We start from the raw sequence: 27,831 nt of genomic DNA, 5'->3' as shown, positions 1-27,831 counted from the left end.
CATGGTTACCCAACTTCTCCTGAAAATTCCTTCAAAAGTTGGATATGAACTATGAGCCTCGGTCTGCGATAATAGATATTGGCACACTATGAAGAAGAACCACCTCCCGAATGTAGATACGGGCCAATCTCTTACCACTGAAGGAAGTATGAATAGGGATAAAGTGTGTTTACTTGGTCAATTGATCAATGACGAACCAAATACTATCAACACCTCAAGAAGTATGAGGCAACCCCATAATGAAGTAAATGGTGATACACTACCACTTCCACTCAGGAATGGGTAATTTTTGAAACTCATCACCAGGCCTCAAATGCTCTTCCTTCACTTGACAACTCAAATGATGAGACACATAGTCTGTAATGTCTCTCCTCATACCCTCTACTTATAATCCTACCTCGAGTCACGATATAGCTTAGCGGTGCCCGAATAGATAGAGTATTTGGAATCATAGGCCTCTCTAAGGATTAACTGTATCAAAACTCCAACTCTCAGAACATATAAGCGGCCATCAAACCTCAATACACTATCTAAATCTAAGGTATCCTGACCAACGTCACCTCAAAAAACTCGATCTCAAAGGGCTACCAACTCCTCATCCTCAAACTATTGACCATGAATCTGGTCTAATACAGATGACTGAACTCTCACATAGGCTAGAACACTCTTGAAATCTAAAATATCAAGTTGATTCATCCTGTTGGCTATGGACTGAATGTTCAAGCCAAAGGTCACTCTATAATGTAAAAGGAGGCTAGACTACCCATACTCACTGCCTTTTCACTCAAGGCATCTGCTACTATATTTGACTTGCCTAAATGGTAGAGAATAGAGAGGTCGTAGTCCTTTAGGAGCTTAATCCAATGGTGTTTCCTCAAATTAATGTCCCTCTAGCGCATAATATACTGAAGGCTCATGTGATTAGTGTATATCTCACAACGAACTCTATACAGATAGTGCCTCCAAATCTTAAGTGCAAAAACTACCACTACAAACTCCAAGTCATGAGTTGGGTAGTTGCGCTCATGCATCTTAAGCTACCTTGATGCATATGCTATAACTCGGCCATGCTGCATCAACACACAACCTAAACTAACATCGGATGTGTCATAATACATTATGAATCCCTCCTCCTCAAGTGGAAAAGCCAATATGAGAGTGATGGCAAGTAGCTTCTTAGGCTTCCAAAAGCTCAACTCACACTCCTCAGACCACTCAGAGGAACATCTTATTCAGTCAATCGAGTCAGTGGCGATGCAATGGTAGAGAATCCCTTAACAAAGCAATGATAATAACCCACTAGTACGATGAAGCTATAAATATCAATAACAAAGGTGGGCCTGGCCCAATCTCGAATAGCCTCAGTCTTCATCATATCTACCATGATGCCATCCTTGGACACCACATGCTCCAAGAATACTATAGAATTAATCCAAAACTCTCACTTTGAGAACATAGCATAAAGTCGCTGATCTCACAAAGTCTGGAGTAGTAATCTCAAATGTTGCTCATGCCTACTCCGGCTCCGTATGTATACAAAAATGTCATCAATGAAGACTATGATGAAGAAATCAAGTTATAGCCTGAATACATGGGCCATAAAGTCCATGAAGGTGGTAGGTGTATTAGTCAACCCAAAACACATCACTAAGAACTCATAATGGTCGTATCGAGTCCTAAATGTAGTCTTAAGGATTTCCACTATACTAATCCTTAGCTGATAGTAACTGAACCTCAAGTAAATCTTAGAAATCATCATGGCACCTTGAATCTAATCAAATAAGTCATTAATACAAAGCATGGGTAATGGTTCTTCACCGTCACCTTGTTCAACTATTTGTAGTTGACACACATCCTCATAATACCCTTCTTCTTCTTCACAAATAGGACTGGGGCACCCTAAGTAGGGACACTCAGCCTAATGAACCCCTCACCTAAGAGATATTCAAGTTGAACACTAAGCTCCTCAATAAAGGTCATATGATCATCCAACTCATCTGCATCATACCATAGCATGTAAGACTTATGTAAAATATAGTAGTACAGCATCGAGATATGGAAAACTGGATGTATAGCTGAGAATGTTGGAGACAAGGCTAATTCATAGGAAAAATCACTATTTGTCCTCAAAAGGCCCAATATACCTGGGCTAAGCTTTCCCCGCCGCCCAATCTCATCACAGCCTTCATAGCTGATACTCAGAGGAATCTGTCACCAACAACAAATCTCAATGGCCAACTCTTATTATTCATTTAAGTCTAATGTCGACTTTGATACATCTATAGCCTATTTTGAATCACCCTCACAAGATCTAAGGCCTTCTAAATCAAATATGTACCACGAGTTCTAGGCTTCGTAGATTCAAACCAACCAATAAGACAGCAACAATGCCTATCATATAAGGCCTCTAATGGGGTCATCTGAATATTAGAGTGGTAATTATTTTTGTATGCAAACTCTACCAAAGGAAATAACTGGTCCCACTAACCACCAAATTCCAAAACATAGGCCTACAATATATCCTCAAAAACCTGACTGGTCATTTTTATGATAGTGAATTCTCTTCATAGTTTAGAGAATTCCTATATTAACCCTAAGTCACTTATGACTTGATGGCACTGACTATTCAGTTGAATGGTCGTTCATTTGGGATTTATGCTCATTTCCCTGTTTTGGAGCTTTTAAAAATTGAATAGTTAATTTTGATCAAAACATCAAGTAACCAACCTCAGAATGCAACACTAATGATTTCATCAGCTCTAGAATGGTCATTTTAGGCTAGCATTATGGTCGGCATAAGTCTCAAGGCTTTCAGCGCAAGTTTGGACCATTAAGCATTTTAGCCTTTGAAATTTCGCTTAAGTATGATTTTGGTCAACGTTGTTGGAAAACACACTTGGATGAAAATTCTATCAGCACTATTAGTTTTAAAATGTGGAGTTTGATATAGAAAGATCTTTCTTGTGCTTCTTGAGGCTTTTGATCTAATTCTGAGGCCCTTTGTGGAATTGGCTAAAAATAGTACTATGGTGTTGGACCTTCTTTTTGTAAAAATGACCTCATATATATGGAAATTTTGACAGCACGGTTAAGTTCAGAATATAAAATTTTATGGGGAAGTATATCTTGTTTGTGCAAATGGGGTTTTGAACAAATCTTAAGCACCCCGTCGAAGACTTGGACTCTTTAAAAACTCTGCTAGTTCATATGTGTTTGGTGCCATCGCTAAAGTGACCAAGGTGTCTCTAAAGCGAGGCAGGCTCCTATAGTGGGTGTCTCTAAAGAGACAAAGTCCTCGCTAAAGTGACCCTCTCTTTAGTGGCATGGGTTTTGCTTTAGCAAGGCCCGCCTCTTTGTGGGTGGTCGCTTTTGCAACACCGGGGGAATTATTTTATACCAGTTTTTCAATTATTCTCCCCTACTTCAAAAAATTATTTCTCACTCATTTTAGCTCGGATTTTGGTGATTCAAAGTCTAGTTTTTGGGTAATTATTGAAGGAACTTATTGGGGACTTCAAAAAGCGTCAGGAAACCTTCGTTTGTGGTATATTCAAGCTTAAACTAGCTTTCATATCCCTTTTTCTTAGCTTAATTAGTGTTTTGGTTCCATGTTCAATTTTTTGTTATTTCAAGCCCATGTTCGGGGGGGTGAATTGAATCCATTCACGGAGTCAATTCTGGAATTTCTAAAGTGGGTCCTATATTCTCGTATAACACTTCAAACTTGGTTCATCTATGTTTTTATTAATTTTAGTGTCTAAATGACTGTATTAATATTATGAACATATTTTTGATAGTGTGATGGCATTTGGAGGTCGTTCGAAAGAGGAAAGTTTTGGTACCTTGATTTTAGAGCGCTCATGATCGGCCTACAGGTAGGCTGTGACTTTTCTCTCCTTAGATTGAGCTTGTTTACATGAAATCATTAAGATTTCTTAGGATTTGGGTGGGTTAGGTTCTTGATCATGCCTATTGGTGTAGAAATCTTATTTTAGGCTATTTTTTGTAACATCGAGTACTTGTGAGCATGTCGCCTATCTTATTTTGATCATCCATTCCTTATGGCTTCATAATTGATATTTTATTATATTGTTGATCATGTTAGTCTTAGTCTAGGCTTAGAATAGTATTTTTCATAGACTTGCAATAATTGAATTCTTTAGGCTTTGCTTTTACTCTAACATCGATTCGGACGGCTTAGCTCCTTATAGATCGAAATAGCATACTTGGGTTTGGTAGTTTGAGCCTTAGATTAGGTGTTTCCTTAGCTTTGATGACCTTTTACCCTTTCTCCCTTTTCTTATGGCTCGTGCGTTGTCGAATTGAGCTTTTGGGCTTTACATAGTAATTCAGGATCAAAAATGGTTCATGCTTGGAGTGCTTGATTGATTATTTAAGAGTGGACATCTCTCCATGGTATTTTTGAGATAAAGATATGTTATGATATCACTTGGTAGCTACTATCATCGTAGATTCAAGGAAAAGTCATACTGCCCTTTTATCCTCTACAGAGATGATTCACCTTGCTTTAGACTATTTACCCCTTTGAGAAATATCTGCGGTTCGAGGTTTGGGCATTGGACTTCTTAATTGGGCTATCCTTACTTAACTATTTGGAGACTACTATTGATTTTCCCCTTTGAGACACTTTTACAGTTCGAGGTCCGGCTGATTTACTTCTTAGCTGGGTAGTTAATATTAGTTACTTAGAGGCTATCCGCGGTTCGAGGTACGAGCTATGCTTTTCTGGATTTGGACTCACCATTCCCTATTCTTAGTAGTTTTAGATATTTTGTGCATCCGTCGGGCTTATAAGAGTCTGCCCAAATTTTTACTTAAACTTACATATGACTGTACCTTCTGAGCTTATGGGAGCTCAGTTAGGTTTAGTTAGTTGTACTTAGATCATTGGTTCATTAAACTCGTGTGCATCTCCTTCACTTTCTCTCAACTCTATTATTTTCCTAGATTCTATCCTTTCGTATTGCCTTTACTTTTGAAGCTCAGTCAGCCTATGATGCCTATTGGGTACTTGTTATTTTGGTACTCATACTGCACTCTACATATATTTTTCGTGATGTAAGTCCGAGTACCAGTTACCAATAATGATTCAAGCCAGTTGCAGTCTAAATCGAAGGCGAAGGTGAGCACTAGGCATTTTGGGATCTCTTGTCTCCATCTATATATATTTGGCTAGTCTTTTGCTTTTTTTGAGATAAGTCTTTATTTCGTGGTCTACTTTTGGGACTTATATCTATTTTTTAGGAACTCTGTACTTGTAACTTCTAGGTTATAGGAGGAATCTTCATTATTTGTTGTATATATATTCGATATGCTTCCAGTATTCATGTTATTCCAGTTATTGTTGTATTATTCTTTTATTTCTACCCTTAATCCTATTACTCACAGTTTTGAGATATGGGTTGGCTTACCTATTAGTGGGTTATAGTAGATGCAATTATGGCTTGAGAAATCGGATCGTTACACCTACGTTCCATGGTTCCATGTACGAATCATATACTTAGTCTGTAAATAATAGGCTAAAATCGGGTTTTAGAACTTTCTTTGACAAGCTCAATCTACAGCCTATAAACTGATTCATGACTAGTAGATTAGACATATAAAACTCAGGTCTAAGCTAAATCTCATAAATGGATTCACGAGCCCATTTATGATTTGTGGTTCCTTCTACGGCCGAAAGATGGTGTCCATAAAAATCATTTTTCTGCAGTTGTCAACCACTTAAGTCTTCATGATCCGATAGGCATGGTTTGATCTAGACCTAGAACTTCTAAAGTGTTATAGTGACAAAAGGATTTTACTCAAAAAGAAGAAGTTTATTATAATGAGACTTTTCACTTGTGTCTACTACAAATGCTTTCAGAACTATTATGGCAGTAGTGGCTCATTTTGACCACGAGCTCTACCAAATATTTATCAAGAAAGATTTTCTATATTTAAATTTATTGAACGAAATATACATAAAATAACTGAATGGTTTCAATAAAATAGGAGAGTAGCATTTAGTGAGTAAATTGAACAAAACTATTTATGGTCTGAAGCAAGATTCTCGTCAATGATATCTAAAGTTTGATAGTGTCATAACATTATTTGATTTCGTAAAAAAGAAATTAAATGAATGCATTTATATGAAGATTAGTGAGAACAGACTCATTTTCTTGTGATGTACATGGATGACATTCTGCTTGCTAGTAGTGATTATGAATTATCTTATGAAATCAAACAAGTTTTATCATATAGTTTTGAGATGTAAGTTCTTTGGAAACCTTGTTTTGTATTTGGCATAGAGATCCACCATGATAGATCTTGCCATGTTCTTGAATTATCTCAAAAGTCTTATGTTGATTGAATTCTTTCCAAATTTAGCATGCAATCTTGTAAGGCTGTAGATGTACCAGTAGCCAAAGGTAAGAAATTAAGCAAGCTCCAACGCCCCAAGAATGATTTGGAGAGAAAAATAATGATAAATATTTTTTATGCTAGTGTCACGACCCAAGTTTGTAGGCCACGACGGGTGCCGAACTGGACACTCGCGTATACCCTTGCTAACCATAAGTAAACATGTCTCCTATTTGAGTCATAGTGTGCCAATAGGCAAGATAATATATAAGCCGACGAGGCTATCATAGCATATCAGCACAACTGTACATACATACATATACACAACCCACATACATGTCCACAGACCTCTAAGAGCAAGAACAGTAACATAAGGAGGGACAGAGCCCCTGCCGTACCCATGAACACATAAATATATACATCAAGGGTTAGTACCCAAAATCTAGGCTCCAGCACAATAGAGCGCTTCTGAACTGCTGAACGGGACTCCTACGCTGATGGATCCCCAAAGCGTGTATCTAAACCTGCGGGCATGAAATGCAGCCTCCTGAAGAAAGGAGGGTCAGTACAACATATGTACTGAGTATGTAAAGCATAAACATCATAAGGAAATTACAGTTGGCGTAGGGATGCAGGGGCAAGTGTGACATCTAATCATTTACTGTACCTGTAGCTTATAACATAAGGTCTTACATACTATAATCACATACTGTACCCGTCCTGCTCGGGGACTTGGTGTAACGACTATATCACTCTGTTATCATAAGCATCTGTAAACTATTAGTGCTATCTCATATAATAATACCGAGAAACGTACGACCCGATCCATATACCATATACTAATACTGAGGAACGTTTGGTTCGATCCACATATCATATAGTAATACCAAGGAACATTCGGCCTAATCCATATATTATATAGTAATACAGAGGAATGTTTGGTCTGATACACATATTATATAGTAATACCAAGGAATGTTCGGCCCAATCCGTATATTATATAGTAATGCAAAGGAACGTTAGGTCCGATCCACATATCATATAGTAATACCGAGGAATGTTCGGCCTAATCTGTATATTATATAGTAATGCCGAGGAATGTTCGGCCCAATCCATATATTATATATCGTACCCGACCCTTTATGGGACTTGGTGAAAGATGTATTACAGTATACACGAGTAAGGTAGTGAATAACCATATATAATCTAAATCATTATCAGAGACTCGATAATGTAAGAAGATTAAGCTATCGTCTGTGTACCAGAATAGTAGTGTAGCCATCTCGAGTGCCTTCTAAATGCTATTAAGGCCTATACTACTTAGGATCTCGGGGACCTTAGACATGTATTAAAGTAATACTAACAGTTCATAGAATCAGGGATACCTATCGTCACATCGTCCTTAGGACTAGGAGCTTATGTATCCAGTACTTCTCCACTTATGGAGTTCAAGAAAAGTAGTTCAACCTACTACAAAAGTTTGACATTCAGAAGTGAATAAGAGATATGAATTACATTTATGAATTAAGAGTGGAGTTACCCCAGAGCTCATATCACATTTTACTTACAATTAGGACATGCCAAAGGAAGAGAAAGAATAAGCTTTACCTAGTCTCTACTTTTCCTCAAGGAGTCATCATTTACATATATTGTACCCAGACTGTCATGGGCTGGGTATCATAACCTTTTTATTGCATTACCTTACCATCCTAGAACCACACTTATGTCAAAGATATATCAAGAGGAAAGAAGGGTAGCTTTATGTACTTATGCCAAAACATGCCAAAAGAAAAGAGATAACTTCACATACTTACTACTCTCCATCATATAGAAGCCTTGAGAGGCAATAACTCAACTAGTATAGGAATTCTACCATCGAGAAGTGAATAAGACTTATGAGTCATACTTGGAGTTCTATGAATGGAATTATCCCCACATTTCGTATATCAATCACTTAAGGCTAAGACATGCCAACAGAAAAGGATCTTGGAAGGTTCTCAAGCTTCTTAAGTTTCTTGAAAGTATCGTAAGCTTCTTATAAGTCGACATGTGGCACCCCATAGAAGGGAAGATTGGAAATGTGGTTATGAGAATCTGGAAGGAATTGGAGGCCAAGTAATGAGTCATAGGACTCGATTTACTTACGTAAGCTACCAATTTGAAAATCTTACATACTTAAGCTACTTGAGTACATACCAAGGTTATGTAGTAAGGATTACATAGGTTTGTAAAGCAAGACGAGATTATAAACCCACGAGGAGGAAAAGAAAGTGACATGTGGAAGCCTATGAAAGAGTGCCACATGGTAGCATGAGGGAGTTCCACATGGAAGCAGCTTTAGCAAGGGGTGGGCCCCCACATGCTATGTGGCAGCTCCTAAGTGGAGGGGGTGATGTGTTGGCCCTATAAGGGCTTGACACGTATCACCACTTAGGGGTTGACACGTGTCACCCCTTCAGGTGGCCTATATATAGATGTGTTTGAATACTTTTAAGTCATCCTTATCCTTTAAGTTTCTTTTTATCCAAAACAATTCAAGAAAAGTCTAGAAGAAAAGAGAAGAGAAACTTGAGCTAGAGAGAAGAGAGAGCTTCGGTTTTGGAGGAGAAAAAAAGGTAAGTCTTCGATTTCATTTAGCAAATTAATTACCTAGTATGAATCATGATGTTATGAAGGTGTTATTAATATAAATGTATGGTTTGGGGCAGCCCAAAATATTATCAAACAGCCACGAAGTTTTAGGCGCGCTAAAGAACTTCCGAGGAAAGTTTTAGCGATTTTCGGACAAGGTAAGGCTTCCCCTTTCAAATTGAAGTTTATGATGTTGTTATGGGGTATATTATATGGATTAAATGAGGCTGGAAATGGAAGAATTTCATAAGGATGCTTGACGTTAGAAACAAACTAAATTGATGTCGCTAGCGTTAAATCGAAGTCGAGTAGTGGGTTATTGTTGTGGTGTTGCGGGTGCAGCTGGTTGGGTTGCGTGTTTCAGGGATTCAAAGTTTTTTAACAAGGGTTTGGTTACTTCTGGTTTCATCCACATGACCCTCCATTTGGTATGGTTAAAGATTTTGCGAAATAAAGATTAAAAACTCTATTTTTGTATCATAGTTTGAAACTAGTTGTTTGGAGCTTGTATTGTGTAAGGTTGAAGTGATTTACTTATAAATATGCTGCTGGTTGTTGTTGTTTTTATGTTTGTTGACATTGTGTCTAAGTTGAAATCTCAGAGATGTTGAAGTTATAGGGGAGATGCTGCCCGAGTTTTGGTAGGTTCGGAACTAGTAACAAACTAGTCGAGGGTATTGGATAAGGAAATGATTCCTATGGGTACTTGGTTGTGGAGTTGGAATTGGAAAATGAAAGTTCATTAACCTTAGTATTACTTTCATTTTAAATAGGTTCAAGAGGCGACAAGGTGAATGTGTTAAGAGTAATCCGTCAAAGGTATGTAAGGCTTATACTTTCTTTTGGCATGTCTTCGGCATAAGTGTGTTGAGCTTATTCTATCTCTTGGCATGTTTTGGTCCCAAGTAGGTAAAGCTAATCTTTCTTTCTTTTGGGCATGATCTTTATGAAATAAATAGATGAAGTACATGTGATTCCAAGGAAGTTCCTATTCTTAAAGTCACTTGGATTGCCAATTTCTCAACTTCCAAAAGATATTTTGTTATGCCTTGATATGTGTATATGATTCCCAAAAGTTTTATTTTGATATAACCCATAGTAACTTTTAAAAAGTACTTGATATGACTCTTGTGTTGATTTTTGAATAATAGCTCATTTTAAGTACCCCATCGAGTCTCAAATATGATTTAAATTGCATCTAGTTTCTCACTACTCCACTCGTGAATGCCTCAATGCTTTTTTTAATGAGCCCGGGCCAGGTTTATTATCATGCGTACCTTTTTGCATTGTTCTCCTTGCCCCAACATGAGGGGGAAGGTACATCCTGTACATGGGTTTGTGGAGTTATGTTGTGCCATGTACATGTATGCTGATGATATGATATGATATGATATGATATGGCCATCTGATTTGATATGATTTGTTACAGAGATATTCCTTACTCTGGATATATGTTGTGCTGTGGCACTAGTGATGGGGTGGTGACCATATTTTGTTCACCGAGTTCCGTAATGGGGCCGGATATGGCATATGTTTTTCCGCTTGCATTATCAGGGGTTGTAAAAAGCATTTTGATATTTCTGGATATTTCGCCTTTGTTTTGCACATTTTGTTCTAGTGATGACTTTATTTATTATAGTCCTTGTTTTATATACTCAGTACATTGTCCGTAATGACCCTCTTTCTTCAGGAGCTACGTTACATGTCCGCAGGTACAGACGCTCGGTTTGCTGATCCGCTTGCTTAGGACATCCACCCTGTTGGTTGGCAGTGCTCCTTTATCCGGAGTCCTATTTTGGTACTAACTTTTCTGTTGTACATTTGTACATATTGGTTAAGGGTACGATGGGGCCCTCTCCCGTTATATGACTAGGCTATCATTCTGTAGAGGTATGTAGACTTGTGATATGGGTTATGTATATATGGTTTAGGCTTCATGTTTAGTGATGGCCTTAACAGCCCTCTTGTGCTATATTTGTTCTTATGCGCTCTCTAGCGACCCTTTATTGATTTCTACTTTTGTTTATTCTACTAACACACTAAGTGGGGCTAAGGGTATGTATGGGTGCCCAACTCGGGCACCAGTCACGGCCTATGGAGTTGGATCGTGACAACTAGTGTAGTGGCAGTTTGATGTATGTAGAGGTATGTACTAGATCTAACATAGACTTTATTATGAATGTCCTAAGCAGTTACTTGTCAAATCTCGATTAAAACCACCAGGTTGCAGTCAAAAAGGTCATGACATATCTTTAAAAGACTTAAGACCACATGCTGATATATCAAAAGATTAAAAGTTCTAAAGTTGTTGGTTACTTAGATGTCGAGTTCAGCGGGTACACAGATAATTATAAATCCATTTCTAATTTGGTGTTATATCTTAGAAAAGTGTTAAGTAGACATTTGCTATGTCATTTAATATGAATGTTGAGTTTGTAGCTTGTTATAGTGCATCCATACAAGCTATTGGACTTCAAATTTAATTAGAGAAATTAAAGTTGTTGACTCGATTCAGAGACCCATTGTGATGTACTATGACAATATCATAACTTTATTTTTTTCAAGAATAATAAGTGGCATCGAACACATGCAAATTAAGTTTTTGATAGACCAAGTTTGGGTGATACAAGGAGACATTGTTATCGAGAATATTAGAACAGACGTAATGCTAGATGATCTACTAATTAAAGGTCCCAGGACCATTGACTTTAAACTTCATGTAATTAATATGAATGTATTAATCATTTTTTATGCTTTGAGTTAGTGGGAGAATGTAATATTCTATTATTATGAACTTTTATTATATAAAATAAAATGTGCATGATTTTTATATTTTATGTTGTTATTATCATCAATGTTGTTCACATTATTGGTTAGTCACATAATAGTATCTTGAAGTGAAAATAGATTCAGCCAAGAGGTAATTCAAATTCTTTGCAACATTTGTTGCTTACTTTTGATGCATTCCAATAATACGGTATCTTAAGATGAAATTTTTGCTTTATTCAAGAGGGCATCATTTTCTGGTGTATGCTGCAATTGAATAATATGATATCTTGAGATAAAACTGATTTTTTTCCAAAAAGTGCATCATTTATATGCTTTTATGGCATATGAAGGATTGATAAGATGATAGTTCTTGAGTACATATTCTTGAACATATATATTACAGGTGACAATATTCCTTACTGCACTGTTGGATCATAATCTACTAGCTTGATTGAAAATATTGTGATAATGAAAGGCCTCATGTTCCAAAATACATATAGACCGTCATAGTTCAATATTTAAAATTGAGACTTAAAAGATCGATTAAAATTTATGAATTATTTTCTAAAATGTGGCTATAAATATTTTTCTTTCATCAAGACAAAAAAAACTCTTTTTAAGAAAGTCAAAGTTTGTTTCGAAAATAAGTGGGAGAATTTTAGAACAATGCGCTTATATTATTTAAAATATTTTTTTATATATTTTAATTATTTCATATTATAATTATAAGTTTGATAATTAGATGTTGTCATACATCGTATGTTCTTGGTGAGTTTAGTGAAACGATAAGTATAGGCTAACCCAATGAGGTCTATAATGGGTGGGCCATTATGATTTCAATAATTATACCTAGATCTCCTCCTTTAATCACATATAAGGCACCTCTTTAACTCTTTTGTATTATCACTAGAGACATATGAGAGTGTGAGGTTGTTGTCCCATTGGTGATGCTTTAATGATAAGGATAATAGAGAGGAAGGTCTAATCCATTCTATAATCTATTATGGCTCAAACGATTACGCCCTTCGATCTTATTAATCTTTATAAGATTATGTTTTACATTATCATGTTCGATCTCGAGTTTATCATGTCGAATTTCTAACCCTAGCTATATAAAAAAATCAAAGATGACTTCAAGTACAAAATAGTATCCATCAATAAATAAAATTCATATCAATTATTTTTTACTAGTATGTAGAATCCTATGTTTAATAAACATGTTGTTATCCTTATATTCTAGCTTAGTAGATGTAACTACCCATTCCTGTCGTTATGGGTAAGCCAATGTGGAAGAAATTTGGGCCAGAAAACTTTGAGTTGTAACTTAGAAATTTTGAGACTAGGTCAGACTTGGACAGAATCTGAGTCAGGTGATGTCTAGGGTAATTCGATAACAGATTGGGTTGATTTCTTAGTTTTGATCATTTGAGCTAGGATCTAAGATGTTAAAGAATCTGTAGTGCCTTATGGAAGTAAATTCCAGTGAGTAGAACTCCTGAAATAGAATTTTGCGTGAAGGGATTACCTTAGAACTTCAAGGTTTGAAGTTGTGATGTGAAATGGAGACTTGGGACATAAATTTCGAGGTTTTGTCTCTTTTCAAGCCATCATAGAGGGCTAAATACTTCCATGAAAGGGCCTCTATAGCGAGACAGTCATGGAGTTTAAGTCAAAAATATCCCAAAACTATTTTTATTTCTACAACTTCATTCTTTGAGAGCTAGAAATAACCTAGGGCTATTTCTTTTCCATTTTTCAATAATTTCTTTGGTAAAGGTATGTTAATTGTTCCTCTAACTTGTAATTTGATTCCTGGACCTTAGAATCTATGGGAATTCTCTTAGGGGGTGGTTTTGGCCTGAAATTAATGGTGGGAAAGCCCTAGTTGGGTGAGATGATCATAAAATTGGCAAAGGTTTAGGATTTTGATATAATCCAGGTAATTTAGGCCATTTATCATTTTATTTTTATTCTTTGTCTATTTAGACCAAGAACGATCCAAGGCATTGGAAAAAGGGAAAGCTCCAATTTTTTAGAGTTTTTAAGGCTTAATTCGAGGTAGGTGATGGCTGTGTTTTCCCATTTGTGTTATATATACATGTTAACTGCTTCATAATATTACATGCATAATATATGATTAGGAAAAAGGAAAGAACATGAATTGAAATGATATCTTATGATCAAATTGCTTGCAATGAATGTGTTACTTGATTGTACAAGTGTGTGTTATTCATTGTGGTTGTGGTTTTGATATGTGGCTTTATGATCGAATACCACAATAATATATTTGGATCAGGTACTATGTTGTTAGAATTGATTTGGGTACCACACTGGTACGTTTGGAACTGGTACCAGACTTATCCTAACTATTGGAACGGGTACCATGCTGGTACTGTAATAGCTTGGGAATGGGTTCTATGAGAGAAACTATTATTTGACTGTTGCATTGTGATTGATTATGTTCACTTGTATAATGATTCAAAATCTAAGGCCTGATAATCTGATATGGCATAAGTGATGTGACTGTATATTAACTGCTTAATAGGCTGTGGTTTTATGTTCATATTTCTTTTATTGGAAATAATCATGTGCTACTGCACTTGCTCTTTCTTAGTTTAGTACAAGACATATTCAGGCGGTTGTTGAGAGACCTCATTTAGGAGATTCATGATTGTTCGAATTCAAGGATGAACCAGCTATATTTGGTTGCCGTGAATTCCTTTCAACTCTTAGTCCTTTTATTTCGGACTTAGGGCATGTTTGGCTTATCTTATCTAAAATAGTTTATAAGCTCTTAGTCATTTTATTTTGGACTTAGTGCCTATTTGGCTTAGCTTATATAAAATAGCTTATAAGCTAAAGGCAGCTTATAAGTTATTTTAGATAACTAATCCAAACACGCCCAATTATTTTTTTGGTCTTATTTTAAGCAAAAAATAGTTTTAAGTTGGTCAGCCAAACACTCAATAAGTCAATCCAAATGGGCTCTTAGACTTCTAGGTACTTTTATATTTATGATTTTAAGGATTGTATCCCCCTATTCTAAACTTTTTAATAGAGTTTTAATACAATAATTTTAAGGTTTTAAGTAGTTAATTTCCGCATATTTTTGATAAATTTCTTGAGTTTATGGGAACTCAGCTTTTAAACTATATTTAAATCATTTTCTCTTATTAAATGCTTGTTCTTTATTAATTATGTGTTGTTGGGTTGGTATGGGTGCAACTTACAATAGGTCAGGGTCGTGAGAAAGTTGGTATTAAAGCCCTAGGTTCGTTGATCTTGTTGTACCAAAATGAGTCTAGTAGAGTCTTGCAGAATGGTATGGACATGTTTGTACTTTTCTTCGAGAGGCTACAGGATTTTAGAAAATCTCTCAATCTTTATTATCCATTCGTGCTATAACTTTATTCTAATTGATATATGGTGATCCAAATTGGTATAAAATCTCTTTCACTCTTCTATGCTAGATGGCTATCACTCATCGCAATAGTGTAAGGACTCTATCTCTGGTAAATAAGCAACCAGAAAATTTAGTAGTGAGAGGACATAATAGGGGAAGAGGTAGAGAAAGGGGCAGGGGCAGAGGCAGAGGAAGGGCGATACCCGCCAGGGTGAAGCTCAGGCTGACGATATACTAAGAGAAGAGACCCTTTCCCCACCCCAAGATGATGTGTAAGAGAATGTTAAGATAGAAATAAAGGAAGATACGACACTAGAGGTGGGAGCACAAGTTAGGATTATAGGTCTTTTCCCTTTGGATTCAAGTATGGTTCAGCAGGTATTGGCATTTCTGAGTGGGTTAGCTGGTTTTGGAGACACTCTCAAGGTGCATGTTGCTTAAGTTCCAGTTACTCATCATGTTGCTACTACGGTCACTAAGATGGATGGACATTGGGAACTGATACCTTTTTTGTCCACCTTTGGGTCCTGTGATGATTGGCACTGAGCACGAGATGCTGACCAAGTTCTTAAAGTTAAATCCTTTAGTGTTTTATGGTTCCAAGAATAAGGATGCCTATGAATTTATCTTAGACTTCTATGAGAGACTTTACAAGTTGGTTATTGTGCACCAACATGGGGTTGAGTTTGTTACCTTTCATCTTTAGGACAAGGCAAAGCAGTGGTGGAGGTTTTTTATGGAATGACGATCATCGGTCTTGCCTCCACTCACTTGGACCCAGTTCTATGCCTTATTTCTAGAGAAATATATTCCCCATACCTTAAGGGTTCAAAATAAAGATGAGTTTATGGCTCTTTAGCAAGGTAATACGACTGTAGTTGCCGATGAGGCTAAGCTCCATGCATTGACCCATTATGCTATGCAGTTGGTAAGTACTGAGAAAGATAGAATTCATTTGTTTGTTAAGTGTTTGAATCTTGAATTGCAAGTTTTATCTATACACATGACCTCTGCAAGTAGGAGTTTTAACGAGATGAATGATTTTGTTAAGAAAGTGAAAGGAGTTGGACGAGATAGGCAGGCCAAGGCTTTGTCCAAGAAGCCTAGAATGTAGGAAACTACATTGGTTCTTGCTCCAGGGTTCAGGCTGACATGCATTTGCAGCTCAGCCAATTTAGTCAGCTATTCTTATATCTACAGGGGTATAATCAAGGACTCACAGCAGAATCCAACTCAAAATAGCTAGAGAGCATCATACTGGTCAGCTTGTATAGAGAACTGAGACATTTGAGGAGGGATTGACCTCACCCTTATATGATTGATCCAGTACAGCAGTAGACCAAGGTAGTGGTACAAGCGGGAGAAACTAATAATGGTAGAGAACATCCATAGGGTGGGCGAGAAAGACATCACTGAGGTTGTAAAGGCTGGGGAAATGGTAAAGCAGGTAGAGGATCGGTGTTTCTCGGTAGAGAGGTTTCCCGTAATGAAGATAGAGCATAGTGCTATGCTTTTCTAGATGGGATAGAGGCAGAGGCATCCGACGTAGTAATCATATGTACTTTTGTTGTCTTTGACCAGATAGCTATAATTTTATTTGATCAAGGCTCTACTTACTCTTATGTGTCCAGTTCAATTTGCTTTGATATTTGAATTGATCTATGATATACTTGATTCCCCTATCCATATTTCTACCCAGTTGGAGAGTGTTATAGTTACTCATATTTATCGTGCTTGTTCTGTCTTATTTATGGGTTTTTTGACTTGGGTAGATCTGGTTATTTTGGATATAGTTTATTTTGATGTGATCTTAGATATGACTTGGTTGTCCCCTTATTATGTTGTACTTAACTATAATGCAAAGACCGTGGCTCTAAAAGACCCGGGAAGGGAAAGGTTAGAGTAAAATGGGGTATATAAACCTAAGCCAACAAAGATCTTATCCTTCATCTGAGCTAGGAAGCTAATGGAGCAGGGTTGTTTGGCCTACTTGGCTCATATTTGAGATATTGATGCAGATTCCCCTTCTATTGAGTATATTCCTGTAGTTTCAGAATTTAAGGAGGTGTTTCCTACTAATTTTCTTGGTATGCCTCTGGATAGGGATATAGACTTCTATATTGATTTGGAGATGGGAAATCGTCAAATCTCTATCCTTTCTATCACATGGAATGGACAGAGTTAAGGAAGCTTAAGACTTAGGTCCAAGAGCTTTTTGACAAGGGTTTTATTCATCCTAGTGCTTCTCTTTGGGGACTCTAATTTTATTTGTGAAGAAAATTAATGATAGCATAAGAATGTGTATAGATTATCGGAAGTTAAATAGGGTCTCCATGTAGAATAAGTATCAATTACCTTGTATAGATAATCTTTACAAGGTGTTTCAGTCTTTTCAAAAATTGATCTAAGGTCGGGCTACCATCAATTAACAATTAGGACTGAAGATTCACTAATGCACATGTAGACTTCATGAGTTTTATAAATTGGGTGTTCAAACCATTCTTAAAATCCTTTTGATTGTGTTTATTGATGACATCCTGATCTATTCAAAGAGTAGAGAAGACTATGCAGATCATCTTTGTGTTGTTCTAGGTATCCTAGGAAAATAGAAATTGTATGCTAAATTCCTAGGTGTAAATGTTGGTTACCTTTGGTTGCCTTTTTAAGGCATGTAGTTTCGAAGGAAGTGGTGATGGTGTATCCCCAAAATATTAAGGTAGTTAAGAAACTGGGTTTGGCCTAGTTCTGTGACTGAGGTTAGAAGTTTTGTGGGATTTGCTAGTTATTATCGATGATTTGTAAGGAATTTTGCTTCTACTGCTACACACTTGACAAGCATGACTCAGAAGGAGGTACCTTTTAAGTGGTCTGATAAATGTGAAAAGAGCTTCCAAAAGCTTAAGATCCTTCTGACTACAACACTTATCTTGATGTCACCGGTGTATGGCAAGGCTCAAGAAGTCGCTCTTGATACCGGCAGTGTGCTCAACTTTAAGAGATGGATTTGTGTTCCCCGAGTTGATAATTTGATCCAAAAGGTGTTGATAGAGATTCGTGGTTTATGGTATTCTATTCATCTAGGTATGACCAAGATGTATCAAAACTTGAAATGTCTTTATTGGTCGCTATGAAGGAGGACATAGCCAAATTTGTAGCTAAGTGTCAAAACTATCAGCAGGTAAAGTATGAACATCAAAGTCCTGCAGGTTTACTTCAAAGAATGTCAATTCTATAATGGATGAAGGAAAGGATACCCATAGATTTTTTGGTGGGTCTTCCTAAGACTTTTGCAAAATATGACTCTATTTGGGTAGTGGTTGATAGACTGACTAAATCAACCCACTTCATTAAAGTCAAGGTAGATTAATGCCCAACAGTTGGCGAAGATCTATGTCAAGGAGATAGTAAGGTTGCACAGGGTGCCCCTTTCTATCATCTCAAACCCTGGTATGTAGTTTACTTCAAAACTTTAGGGTAAGTTGCACGAGGAGTTAGGCTCTCAACTCACTTTTAGTATAGCTTTCCACCCACAGATTGATGGACAGTCATGGAGAATGATCCAAGTGTTGGAGGACATGCTGAGAGCATGTGTGATTGACTTTAAAGGCCATTACAATCAGTCCTTACCCTTATGCGAGTTCTCTTATAATAATAGCTACCATTACAACATTGAAATGGATCCATTTGAAGCACTTTATGTGAGGGGATTTTTGAGGGGGAAGATATGAAACTTTGGGAGTTGATCTAGTAAAGGAAGTTCTAGATAAGGTAAGGAGTATCCAAGACAAACTCTTAGTAGCTCAGAGTCGGCAAAAAGAGGATGTAGATCACAAGGTGAAAGATACGATATTTCAAGCTGGTGAACAGATACTCTTAAAGGTGTCACCCATAAAAGGGGTTATGAGTTTCAGTAAGAAGTCAAGTTTAGCCCTCGCTATATTGGTCCATTTGAGATTCTTGATTATGTAGGACTAGTGTCTTATAGGTTATCTCTACCACTAAGCCTATTTAGATTTCATCCCTTGTTTAATTTATCCATGTTAAAGTGGTACCATGGGGATGGAGATTACAATATTAATTGGGATTCAGTCTTGTTAGATAAAGATCTTCAATATGAGGAGGAACTAATTGCAATTCTTGATCGTGTTGTCCAGAAATTGAGGAATAAAGAGATCAAGCCAGTAAAAGTGCAATGGAAGCACCGTCCAGCTAAGAAAGCCACCTGGGAAACAAAAAAGGACATGTGTATCCTCACTTGTTTGATGATTAAGGTACAACTCTACTCTTGCCTTAGCCCAACTTTTTCTATTTGATCACTCGGGGAAGAGCAATGCGTAAATTGGTATATATTATAACAACTCATTTCTGTCATTATGGTTAAGCCAATTGGGAAGAAATTTGAGCCAGAAAATTTTTTAGTAGTAACTTAGAAATTTTAATACTAGAATCTGAGTCAAGTGAGGTCTAGGGAAATCCAGTAATATATTAGGGGTGATTTTTGAGTTTTGATTGTTTGATTTAGTATCTAAGACTTTAAGAAATCCATATGGTCTTACAGAAGTGAATTCGGGTGAGTATAACTCCCAAAATTGAATTTGGAGTGAAGGGGTTAACTTAAAATGTCAAGATTTGAGGTTGCATTGTGAAATGGGGGCTTGGGACATAATTTTGAGGTTCTCTCTCTATGCAAGCCACAATAGAAGGCTAAATTCCACCATGGAGAGGCCTCTATAGCTGGTTGAAGAAAGCTATAGTGGGACAGTCGCGGGGTTTAAGTTTGTCCCAAAACTATTTTTTTTTGTAATTTCGTTTTTGGATAGCTAGAGATGACATGGGGCTATTTCTATTCAGTTTTTCACTAATTTTTTTGGTAAAGGTAAGTTAATCGTTCCTCTAACTTGTAATTCGGTTGTTGGACCTCAGAATCTATGGAAATTATCTTAGAGGATGGTTTTAGCCTAAAATTAATGATGGGAAAAACCCTAGTTGGGTGAGATGATCGTGAAATTGGCCAAAGGTTAGGATTTTGATATTATTCGGGTAATTTAGGCCATTGATCATTGATTATTTATATTCTTTGTTTGTTTCAACCAAGAACGAGCCAATGCATTGAAAAAAGGGAAAGCTTCAGCTCTTTAGAGTTTCCAAGGCTTGATTCGAGGTAGGTGATGGCTTTATTTTCCTATTTGTGTTATATGTGCCTGTTAACTACTTCGTAGTATTGCATGCATAATATATGATTAGGTAAAAAGGAAAGAACATGAATTGAAATGATATCTTGTGATCAAATTTGTAATACCCCGGAAGTTGGAGAGTCGAGAAGGAAAGGATCAACTTTGAAAGTGCAGAGAAAGAGTTTATACAGACCATTGTACAGACCGTTAAAGGTACCACGATCAGTATAGTGACCCATGAAAAAAATCCTATAAGTGGAAAGTTGGGAACGGGTCCACAGAAGGATTCACGAGTCATGGAAACCTTCATGGACCGTGTACTGGTCCATGAACTCGACCCCTAGGACTTAGGGAATTTTTCCCTCACAAGCCCCCTACATGGCCCATGGAGAGTTACACGAGCCGTAGAAGTCCCCATGGACAACAACCTTCAGGATCACAGATTTCCCTCCCTTCCACAGATATTTATACGGTTTGTGGTAAGTTGTACGAGCCGTATAGGGGTTCATAAAATAGTTCATTTCAGTTAATTTCTAAAGGAGTATTTTAGTCATTATCCACTCTTTTTAACACATAAACTTGTATTTTTAGGCTTAATTAAGGGAGTATATCTGACTTCCAAGTCCCCTAAACTCCCATTCACTCTCATTCTCCCAAGTTAGGATTTCTTCTCTCTCAAGTTTGCTCTCAAGGTTTCCTTCCAAGTCAAGAACAAAGTCATGTTCAGTCTCCATTGTTAGAAGATTGCATTAGAGCTTTGAATATCCAGGTATGTGGGAATTCACCAATGGATTCTTTCCATTTATTAGATCTCAAAAGATCCCTATCGTCCAAGTTTAATTTCATTCAATTCAATGAGGGTTTCATTTCAATCCCTCATAGGTTCTTTTTATTTTGGTCCAATTGATGTTATTCTATGTTATCATGCATTAATTTACTAAGATACATAATTTTCAATTAATTTCATATGAGCCCATGCATTATGTCTTTGATTTTCAATATGAACTATGAATTATGATCATTAAATTGAAAAAGGATTTATAAACGTTTGATGAAAGTTATGAATTATGTTTCAAGGATGTTTTTAAGTATGTATCAATAAATTGTGAAAGGTTTTCTCTCAATATAAATGAAATCCTGATTTAGATTCTTAGATAGGTAGTGTCTTTATGAACGATGTTATGAAATCATGATTTAAGGAACTAATCTTATATGATTTATGAATGTGGATTGATTCATGATTATTGCCTTTCCTAATGCTAGTGATTTTATCTATTTCACTGGAATTTGACTTAGAACCGAGAGGGCCTAAGGTGGACACTTGAAAAGGGAGTCTCTAGTAGCAACCACTAGTCCCAAACTACGTGCCCCTATAGTTTATCTTAAATAACTTAGCTAGTGGATCCACAAATAGCTCATGATGTTGATGATATGGAGTTTCCTTTTCTAGTAGCCTTTTCTTTTTAGGTGTAGGAGTTACACCAGACTCCATATTATAGCTCATATGGTTTAATTACTGGTTATGGTCCATATCCCACAAAACGATTAAGTTTCTTACATTCTCTTAAATGATGTTTTTATGATGCATTGACCTTATCTCATGATTTTATAATTTACTTCACATTTTCAAGAAATTTTGATCATACATTTCATGCTCATGTTTATCATATCTTTTTATTCACATTATGCATGTTTCTCACATAATTAGTACGTTGCATATACTAACGCATAATTTTGCCTATATTATTTCATAGTATAACAATATAGGTCACGACACTCCCGTCCATCCTCGTGGCTATAGTTTCTATCCAGAGGTTCTAGCTTTTAGTGAGTCCTCATGATTCGAGGGTGAACCCTCTATGTAAGTACCTATGTTCGAATTTTCAATTTCTTATATTTTGGGTGAGCTAGAACTTGTCTTATTTCCCTGTCTAAGTAGTAGAAGCATTGTCAGACTAGATGAGTATGTTTTGTTCATTTTGACTATGATTTTTGTAATTTCTCTTTTATCGAGACTTCTATGTTTGAGACTATCTTGCGCATTTAAGATTTACTTTAAATTTTATGCCATGTACGTCATTCTAGATTTTCTAAGAGACTTGGTTGGAGTCCCTCGAGATTCTAATCGTCGTGTCACCTCTATGGTCTAGTTTGGGTCGTGATAAAATTTATGCAATAAATGTCTTACTTGGTTGTACAAGTGTGTGTGCTATTCATTGTTGCTGTGATTGTAATATGTGACTTTATGTTGGATCGGATACCATACCAGTACATTTGAATCAGATACCATACCGGTACAATTGGATTGGGCACCAAACTGGTAAGTTTGAAATAGGTACCACATCAATAAACTGACTATTGAAACGGGTACCACGCTAATACACTAACAATTTGGGTATGAGCTTGAGAGAACCATTGTTTTATTATTGAATTGTAATTGGTATGTTCACCTGTATAATGATTAAAAAGCTAAGGACTGAGAATCTGATGTGGCATAACTGATGTGAATTTATATTATCTGGTTTTCTATTCATATTTCATTTACTAAAAATAACTGTGTGATCCTATCGGTACACTGTGGTTGTGAACTGATACAGCACTTGCTCTTTCTTTATTGATTATAGGGTATATTCAGGAGATTGTTGGGAGACCTCACTTAGGAGATTCATGACCATTTGAATTCAACGGTGAGCCAGTTCTTTCAGGCTACCGGAAATTTTTCTAAGTTCTTAGTCCTTTTATTTCGGACTTAGGATTCTAGATACTTTTATATTTATTGTTTACGCGGTTGCATCCCCTTATTCTAAACTTTTAAATAGAATTTTGGTTCAATGACTTTCAGGTTTTAGGGAGTTAATTTCGGCATACAACAACAACCCAGTGAAATCCCATAATGTAGGGTATGGGGAGGGTAAAGTGTACGCAGACCTTACTCTTATCAAGGTAGGATGGCTGTTTCTGAAAGACCCTTAGCTCAATAAAAGCAAAAAAGAGGTCAAAAAGGCTAAAAAATTCAAAGCAACATGGAAAAGAAAATAACAAAAGCGAACAGATAAAATAGGGTAATCAAAGTACAAACAGTAATAGATAATAACATAAATCAGAGCACAAGGAATTGTAATGCGCTTAATAATAAGGAAGAATAACGAGACTATGTACTAGCCTTCTACCCTAATATGGGTTCTACACAACCTCCGATCTAAAGTCATTTCCTCGGTAAGCTGTAACTGCGCTATGTCCTGTCTAATTACCTCTTTCCAATATTTCTTCGGCCTACCCCTACCTCTTCTGAAACTATCCATGGACAACTTCTCACACCTCTTCACTGGGGCATCTATGTCTATCCTCTTCACATGTCCCAACCATCTCAGTCGTATTTTTCACATCTTGTCTTCCACCAAGGCTACTCCCACCTTATCCCAAATAGCCTCATTTCTAATCTTGTCACTCCTGGTGTGCCCACACATCCATCTCAACATTCTTATTTCGGCAACTTTCATCTTTTGAACGTGAGAGATCTTAACTGGCCAACACTCCGCCCTATACAACATAGTCGGTCTAACCACCACTTTGTAGAACTTGTCCTTAAGTTGTGGTGGCACCTTCTTGTCACATATCACTCCGGAAGCGAGCCTCCATTTCATCCACCCTGCCCCAATACGATGTGTGACATTATTTTCAATCTCCCCGCTGCCTTGTATGATAGACCCAAGATATTTGAAACTACTTTTCTTTTAGATGGCCTGGGCACCAAGCCTAACTTCCACTCCAACCTCCTGAGGTGTCTCACTGAACTTGCACTCTAAGTACTTTCTGTTGGTCCTACTCAGCTTAAACCCTTTAGACTCTATGGTATGTCTCCAATCCTCCAGCTTAGCGTTAACTCTGCTACGAGTCTCATCGATCAGGACTATGTCGTCCGCGAAAAGTATATATCATGTCACCTCGCCTTGAATTTATCACGTCAATCCATCCATCATCAAAGAAAATAAAAATGGACTAAGAGTTGATCCTTGATGCAACCCCATCACAACTGGAAATTGCTTTGAGTCACCTCCTACTATCTTTATGCTAGTTTTGGCTCCCTCATACATGTCCTTAATCACCCTAATGTACGCCACAGGTACACCTTTAGCCTCCAAACATCTCCATAGTATCTCTCTTATAACTTTATCGTAAGCCTTTTCTAGGTCGATGAATACCATATGCAAGTCCCTCTTCCTCTCTATATACTCCTCCACCAGTCTCCTCATAAGATGGACGGCTTCTGCAGTTGAGCGTCCCGGCAAAAATCCGAACTGGTTCTCTGAAATAGACATGCCTCTCCTCACCCTCATCTCCACCACTCTTTCCCATACTTTCATAGTATGTCTTAGTAGCTTGATACCTCTATAGTTGTTGCAACTCTAGATATCCCCTTTGTTTTTGTATAGAGGGATCATTATGCTTGACCTCCATTCTTCTGGCATCATTGTCTTCTTAAAGATGATATTACATAACCTAGTCAGCCACTCCAAACCTACTGAGCTCGCGATCTTCCAAAATTCCCCAGGAATCTCTTTAGGTTGGATCGCTCTTCCCCAGCGCATCCTACGAATAACATTCTTAACCTCCTCGATCCTAATACTCCCGCAGTATCCAAAATCGTGACGCCTCCCTGTATGTTCCAAATCTCCCAACACAATGTCTCTGTACCCTTTTTCATGCAAGAGTTTATGGAAGTATGACTGTCATCTCTGTTTAATGAGAGTCTCATCTACCAATACTTTTTCATGCTCGTCCTTAATGCACTTCAGTTGATCCACATCGCGTTCCCTTCTCTTCCGCGCCCTGGCTAGCCTGAATAATTTCTTATCCCCGCCTTTCTCTTCTAGTTCAGTATAAAGGCGTTCAAAAGTTGTTGTTTTGCCATCGAAACCGCCGACTTGGCCTCCTTCTGCGCTATCTTATAAAGTTCCTTATTCGCCACTTCTTCACCTCATAGGGAGTTAATTTTGGCATGTTTTTGATAAATTTCTTGAGTTTATGGAAATTCAATTTTTAAACTATACTTAAACCGTTTTCACTTGTTAAATGCTTGTTCTCTGTTAATCGTGTGTTGTAGTTGGATTAGTATTGATTCTCCCATCGGAGGGTTAGTATGGATGTCACTTACGACGGATTAAGATCATGACACTAAAAAAAAATAAAGAAATAGTCTATTTTTTAAAGGGAAACTTACATAAATATACAATATTAAGAAAATATTTACTATTTATAGCAATAAAAAAATAATTTCACTGAACACTTATAATACATTTATAATACAATTTTAATACATATTGCAGAGAACTATTTATAAAACATATATAATACAAGTTTTATAGATGGATAATACATTTATCACATATTTTAATAGACTTATAATACATTATGTTAGTTTCTTACTACACAAACATAATATATATTTTAAAACACTTATAATACATTTATATTGTATGCATAATTCACTTTTAATACAAATGTAGATTTATCATAATATTGCTATATATTGCTATAAATGGTAATAAATAAAAAATATCGCTAAAATCAGTAATTAATTTTTAAAAAGCACTCAATCAAATAATTTTTCCTTTTTAAAATTTGAATTTAACTTTACATATCGTATTAAATGCATGTGATGTTAAAATGACATAATGCGAATAATTAATTTTAGATGTCTGTGAATCATGTTTCTGAATGCACGATTAATATTGATGCATTGTGGTGTTTTATGATTTCGGAATTAAATCAGTGTCTTTTGATATGAAGAAATAAAATAATTATTCAATAAATGTTTGTACTCATTAGTTAGGAGTTACATACTTCTGATGCCAAAGGTAATAGTACTCAACATTAAGCCTTTTACGATAATAATCACAAGTTTAATGCAAAATTTAGCAGATAAATTTATTTATTTTTCATAAAATGTTCTCAATTTTTTCTTTTAAGTTATAACATTCTATGTTATTTTAGCTGAGGTTTAAAGATAAACTAGGAGATATAACACAATTAATATAATGCATATTTTTTGTTAGAAATAGAAGGATAGACGTATACTCTATATTTATTTAAAAAAGAAGCAATTACAACATGTACATTGTGAAATCATAAAGTGTTTGATTTTGTTTCAATTGTAGGTAGATGTTCAAGGCAGACATTGATAAAAGATTTAAGATGCAAGTCTTCCGAAGAAGACTTTGACTTTATTATTGGTTAGACAGACGCTTTTTGTATTTTAGTTGAGTTTATATTTTTTTTATCGTTTTCTAAAAAAACACCATCACAAAAAAATTCAAATTTTTATATTATTTAGTTTCTTTTGCATAAGATATTATTTACAGCAGTGTGGTTACCATAACTGAAATAATCTACGGATAATCTAATAGATTTACCAAGAATTTTTTTTTCCTTAGCATTAAATAATTATAAGCAAATTTGCTTCCGCAATTATAAGTAATGAAGATTTTCGTTGGAGAAATTTTTCAGAGAAGTTCTCTGTGCCGAGACATAGATTTTACAGAGGAGATTTTGAAGATGGAGATACAACCTGTTGAAGATTATGTGAAGAAGGTGGAACAAATTTATTTTGTCAGAAATTCAGGCCAAGGGGGAGAATTGTTGGGTGTTTGCCCTGACTTTCCTAGTATAATTAGATTTTCCATTTCCTAAAAGGAAAACACAATGAGCCCGTTTGGATTGGCTTTAAGTTGGTCAAAACCAACTTAAAGCCCCTTTTCAGCTTTTGGACGTGTTTGTCTAATGCTAACTTTAAGCCAGAAAGTTCTTAAAGTCAGTCAAAAATGAAAAGTTAGTATTCCTGACTTTTTTTTTCTAAGTGCTTAAAGTCATTTTCTTTGACCATGGAAATTACATTTATATCCCTTATATTTTAACTAAATTCCCAAACTATCCTTTTTATTCTTTTAACCCTAAATTTCATATAATTTTCCTCATTTAAGCACTTTTATCCAAACACTCAACTGCTTATTTATAAAAATAACTTTCAGCACTTTAAAGTTCTAAAAGCACTTCATATATAAAAGTTACTTTTTTAAGCCCATCCAAACGGGCTCAATGTCTCCATATTTGGCTAGTCCTTTTTCTTATAGGAAAAGGTTTATGACTCTATAAATAGAGGTTTATTCCTTCTAACTTAGTAGCATTCACAATGTAGTCCTAGAGGCTTTGAGAGTTTTGTGTAGGGGGAGAAACGGTGAGACACAAGTGTTACGCTAGCACTTGTGTGAACCTCTTTTTATTCTGAGTGAATTGTGTGAGGTTATTTCTCTCGATTATTTGTACTCTCACATTTATAGTGGACTGCTCATCTCCTCTTGTGGACGTAGGTCAGTTGACCGAACCACGTTAAATGTTTGTGTCTCTTATGATATATTTCTCATTTGTCTTCTTACTCATGGCCATTCAAGGTTTGCTTTGCTAGCTTTCGCATGACACCGTACTAACAATATTTTC

Source organism: Solanum dulcamara, chromosome 3, assembly GCF_947179165.1.
Source record: "Solanum dulcamara chromosome 3, daSolDulc1.2, whole genome shotgun sequence".
Classification (NCBI taxonomy): Eukaryota; Viridiplantae; Streptophyta; class Magnoliopsida; order Solanales; family Solanaceae; genus Solanum; species Solanum dulcamara.
The sequence above is the reverse complement of the archived record's forward strand: the minus strand, read 5'-3'. Positions refer to the sequence as shown.